This window comes from Oreochromis niloticus, linkage group LG23 (assembly GCF_001858045.2).
Source record: "Oreochromis niloticus isolate F11D_XX linkage group LG23, O_niloticus_UMD_NMBU, whole genome shotgun sequence".
NCBI lineage: Eukaryota > Metazoa > Chordata > Actinopteri > Cichliformes > Cichlidae > Oreochromis > Oreochromis niloticus.
Window position 1 is genome coordinate 7,926,117 of NC_031986.2, and position 6,000 is coordinate 7,932,116.

Genomic DNA, 6,000 nt, shown 5'->3' on the forward strand with positions numbered 1-6,000 from the left:
CAGAAAACAAACTGTAGCACACTTTATCTAGCAGTATCATATGCCTTCTCAATCCCCCTCCTTTATGCCTCTTTCATGCTGCATTATCCTATTTGCTTCCCAGTGGAATCAGTTGAGGAAAATGAGAGCATGCCTGATTTTTCTCCATCTTTGTAGCATATGACAGGAAGACGAAATTGTCAGGTTGTAAGAAAACAGGGGCCTTCTTTGGCCTCATCCTGATAACAACACATCATTATTTACTTGTCACTGAGTACAGCGTTGCATTTGAGATAAAGTTGGTCCTTTTTTTTACCTCCCTCCACCCCAGTAGCAAATTTATCTTTAGATAGACAGTCCAGTTTTTAAAGTTCTGCTGTGCATATATATATATATATATATCTTTAGAGGCAATGTCAGGTCCTGACACTCTCTGGAGTTAACACGCAGTGGAGCTTCAAAGACGTGTCTTTCATGAGTCGGAAGATGTAAGCCGCAATGGTGTCTCTACCGTTTGGTGTCAAGGAGGTGATGTATTATGCAGCAGCAGCGCAGTGGGTCATGTTGTGTAAAGAACCAGTATGTGGCCCTGACAGGATATGTGGCACAGCCTCGAGGAGGGTTGAAGATAGCGCCGGCTGCTTAAATCCTTTGTCCAAAATCTATTCAAGCTGGAGTGGGTGCTCGGTGCTTGACAGCGAGGTGTGCTTTTTTCCCCCAGTACTTACCTGTTGTACCACTGAACAACTTTACAGCCACAAGGGACACTCCAAATAACAATAACTCTTGTAAAATCCTGAAAGTGATAAATCTACCAGCAAACAATTTGAAATCAGGGTTGGAGTGAAGATTGCACGTAAGTGATACCCTACCCTTTACATACATTTTCGCCTGTCATAAGACTTCCTGAAATGTCATTTAATTAGCAATCTAAGGCTTTGGTCTGAGGTGAGGTTTTTGCCTTAGTCACGCTATAACGCGCTTCACCTTTCGTGGCCTTGCTGTTTCGCAGATTTTTTCTGTGCAATTTTGCATGCTTTTTTTTTGCTGTACTATATGTTTGTAAGTTTTCTCCCCAACAAACACAACAATGTCGACGAAACATTTTGCACCATCAAAGGCAGCTGCGGTAGCACCCAAAAAGCAGAGCAAGACGCTAACCATCGCACAAAAAGTTGGACTTCTGGAGATGCTAAAGGAAGGTAGAAGTTACCGTATTTTTCGGATTATAAGGCGCATTAAGCGAAACAAAACAGTCAGATAAGTAAAAACTTTACTCAACTCATTCTTCTTGCTTCCTCTACTTCCGTACCATTGATTCATTAATGTTGCATTCTCTCACAGCTGCTCTATTCCCATGTTCTGGACCTGAAAACAGGGTTTGATCTTTGGTTTCATTCTATAATACTGGACTTATTTTTCTAGGAAGGCTTGAACTTTGACCACCTCTCTTTTAAAGAAGAGAGAAAAAAAACTTAACTGAAAGGGTATTATGGTGGTGGTTTTGTTAAGCTTGGCTTTGATCCCTATGAGTCTTCACCTGATAGGCCACCTGGCCTACTATAATAATTACTATAGTGATCACATATGTTTGTATGTACCCCATCTCCTCCTCAACATGTGGGCCAATATGAACAAAACTTTGCATCAATATCATCACACGTAGAGCAAAAATTAAGATCTATATGTTTAAAAAATGTCTATTATAAATCCCAATTGATGCCATGTCTGTATCTGTTTCATGTCACATAAATTTGTATCCACAACAGAATTTTGTTCAAGTCACAACGAAATACAGACTGAATAATATCAAAAAGTGTCAAAATAGTGACAAAGACCTATAAAGGACATTACACAAAAGCCAACTCATTAACACAATAGGATGATACATTTTGGCTTCAGAAACTTGTTAATCTGGTGATTTTACACACACAAAAAAATAAAGATTTTAATTCAAGTTAAGTATTTTGATGAGGAGTGCACTCTAGGTGCTGGCATTTAAGGCAATTACTGCAAATCAGAGTTCTGAAACTTTAAAATATATACATGTAAATAATGAATATCACTTTTTCAAATTACATTTTCATAACACAAAAGATGTGGAAATTGCTTGTTGGCAGATCAAACTGAAATGAATGTTAATGATTGAATAGGTAAAAAAATATAAGTATAAGAATCTTTACATATATTCTGAATAACAAAATGATTACATGCACATTCCACTGACGATGCAATGCACAGTTTGCACTGCTGTAACTTAGTAATATGCTGTAACATAGCCGAGCTTCATTCATGGAAATTGGAACCAAACTACTATTCCCAGGCTACGTCCACACATACCCGGGTATTTTTGAAAACGCAGATTTTTCTATGCGTTTGCACCTTTCGTCCACATGTAAACGGCGTTTTCGGTCACTGAAAACAGAGATTTTTAAAAATGCCTGCCAGGGTGGATATTTTTGAAAACTCAGTTTTTGCATTTACGTGTGGACGAGGAAAACGGAGAAAACGCAGCGTCAAAGGTGTGCGCCTTTTTTGACGTCACACTGTGCGCCACGTTATTGTTTCGGTGAAATGAATTTCTACAATACTGTTACTCTTAATTGTACTCTCTGCAGTGTTTAAATGCTTACATATACACACACAGTTACTGTCCCTCCACACATAGGACTCGGTTCTGCTTCTATGCCCCATCTTTGTTTACTATTTCCCACCGAGGCTTCTAGACTTCTGATTGGCCAACATTTCTACACGGTTAGGAATATATCGCCACCTGTTGCTTTGGCATGTTCCTAGCAGCGTTTTCCTTCATTTCTGCGTTTACGTGTGGACGGGATTATTTTTTAAAACGAAAACGGAAAATCTCCGTTTTCAAAAATACCCGTGTACGTGTGGACGTAGTCCCAGTAGTTCAGTTCCTTGGAATGCTTGCCTATTGATCCCACTCATTGGTTCCATTTGTGCTCACGCCACAGTCAGATTTCAGTTTGTGTGCCAGTGGTGGAAAAAAGGAGCGCACTCCTTTTGTGCACTAAAAGTGCAAACTGGACCCAGAACAGAAACAACTGCATTATGTTGCTAAAACAACTTTGACTCTTTGCAAGCATGCTAACGCTAAGCTAGCCAAGAACCCCGAGTGGTGACAATGCTCAAGCTGAATTAAGCCCAGCAGCCAGACCCTGATCTACAGTGGGTAGCAGATGGATGAGCAGTCAGGCTGCAGCCTCCGTTTCTACTAGAGATGGCACGATACCACTTTTTTATGTCCGATACCGATACCGATATCATAAATTTGGATATCTGCCGATACCGATATGAATCCGATATTGTGTTTTTTAATCAATAACACTGTTTTTTTTAATATCTTGCTGCATTTTGTATAAGTTCATACTCAAGTTTAAATAAACAACAACACTAAAGCTATTCTGTTATACCTGTGTGTAAAAAATACACTGCACCCAAAATATTTCATAGTTCAGCAACACTGATCAATCTAATAAACCTTACCTAACTTAAAACCTAACTTAAACCTACTCCATCCTCCCTATTCTGGTATTTTAAAGAGTACTTAGCAGAAATATTAAGCAACCTAACTAATAGGGTTGCAAACTCCCAGCAAAAAAAAAAAAAAAAAAATAGGGAACCACCCACCCTCCACCTCATGATGCTTAATCGATGTAATCAACTTTAATTTGATGCAGGGTGGAAAAAAATGCACAGAAACAAATTATTTTTCAAGAATAATTAAATAGATTCAACATCTTTCTTCAACAGAATTGCAGAATTCACAGACGGTACCTTCCCAAAGGAAAAAGTACTATAGCTTACTAGGGTATATAGAGTCAAAGGAGTTTGCAAAGAAAAGCGTCTGGAAGCGTCTGCAAACTCCTTTGACTACGATGACCTGGATGACTGAGAACCTTCACAGACATAGGGTATATAGACTTAAGAGTTACTATATATAGTAATGGACTTCTATACATTTTACATCAGATTAAAACTTTGGGTAAAGATTCAGATAATTATTTATTAAAAGCTACATATTTTAAATGAGAATAAGAAAGAAAAGTATGTCTTTCTGCCCCCTTTTCCCTGTTCATTCCCTATCGGCCCCCCTGGCTGCACTTTGCTAGATCCGCCCCTGCACAGTTACCAGCCGTCAGCTAAGTAGAAAAAGATCCTGGTGTAGAAAGTAATATTAAATAAATTCTAACAACAGCTTATCAAGCTTAAAGGTGCTGCTGTTGTTCCGCCGCTGGTTTCCTCTTTCTGGTGCAAAGTGGGCCAAAAACAAAGAAGAGAGACAGACTCGTGACAGAAAAGCCGATCAGCTGATCATTAAGCAGTTTCACGATTGAAGTAGCGGCAGGAAGGTGAGGGAGAGAGAGAGGCAGTCGCTCCATATATCGGTTGTTAAGCTTAACATGGGAACGCTTTACAAACATTCAGAGATGAACTTACACACTTGCTTTACTTCTCTCTGGGATAACTTCCTCGGAGATGAAATGCTAGTTTGGTAGCGAGGCTACAAATACACACAGCCGTGAGGCATACTGCTCCGACGTGCTACGGTTATGAGCCGAGTTACCCCGTGTTGCAAATTTTGTGAGATGCTTTTTTTGATACTTAATGGATCGGATTACAATTTTTATTTTTCGCCGATATCCGATCCAGTAATTTAGGTCAGTATCGGACCGATACCGATACGTAATATCGGATCGGTCCATCTCTAGTTTCTACATGTTCATGTTTCTACTGTAGAATCAGTGTGGCAATCACTTTGAAATCTCTTTGTGCTGGTTTTCATATTTGCTTTGTGCTGCTGGCTTTGTGTTCATACCTACTGATACAGTAGGTATTGACACTGGGTGTCCTCATTAGGATAGGGATTTTTGTTGGTCTGTGGGACTGTAGCCTATAGGTTTATACTGTTAAATGGTAATTATGAGGCAGTGTATATGAGACAGGTAATTATACGGAGAAAGGCAGAGTGATGTAATGACGAGTATAAAAAAACTGTTTTCTCATGGAAGTAAAAAAGTAACGTCGTGCATTACTTGTAATAAAAGGCTTTTGTGTAATTTGTATAATACATTACTTTTTGCTGTGATCAGTGTTGGTGTCATTACTCAGAAGAGGTGATCAGTGCACAAACATTTGACCACACAGCATGCAACTAATTTGCATGAATGTAATGTCTTTGATATGCTGTGCAGCGATGATGGTGACTCTCAAAGTGGATCAAGAACACACTGAGAATCAATAAGAGAATTGATAAGGAATCAAATCGTTAAGTGATTAAGATAAAGGAATCAGATTCGATAAATTCGTATCAATTCCCATCCCTATTAATTCATGACATCAGTAGGGTGTGGTTTAACAAGTTGCTCATATAAAACAAACTCACCCAGCAGAAAATGTGTATTGTACTTAAAACTTGCTGTAAATAAAAGATGCCTTGAAAACAAAGCACTTATACTGAACACATAACGAGTTTGGGAGCAGCTTATGTTTTCTGGAATCACCACCGAGACTTCTCAGGTGCAGCCATTTGTTAGATACAACCTTGTTTTGTTCTAAAAGTAGTACCATACTATGTACTATTTATTTATCATGATGCTGCAAATTTTGACATACACTACTTTCCCAGTGACAAGTTTGGGGATAGGTTTAGATCTCGCTCTTTAAATTTTCATGTATGTAGAATAACCCAATGGAACTATTACATCAGAATGCCTAGTGGATGTAAGAAACTAAATCTGAGATTAATATCTTCTGTTTCCTGAATATTTGCCAATTCAGCATATGGCCAAAACAAAAAGCAACTTTAACCCTAGATGATTCGATGGTGACTGGGTGGTTAACAATGACTCAGTCTGGTAATATATCAATATCAAATCAACCTCTACTGCTTTTGATTAAAAATTCTTTTACGATCTGACTTTGATGAGCAAGCTAAAGGTTGCTTGTAACTGTGATCAATATTGCTTTTTTCATGCAACCAACCACTACAGATTTGTT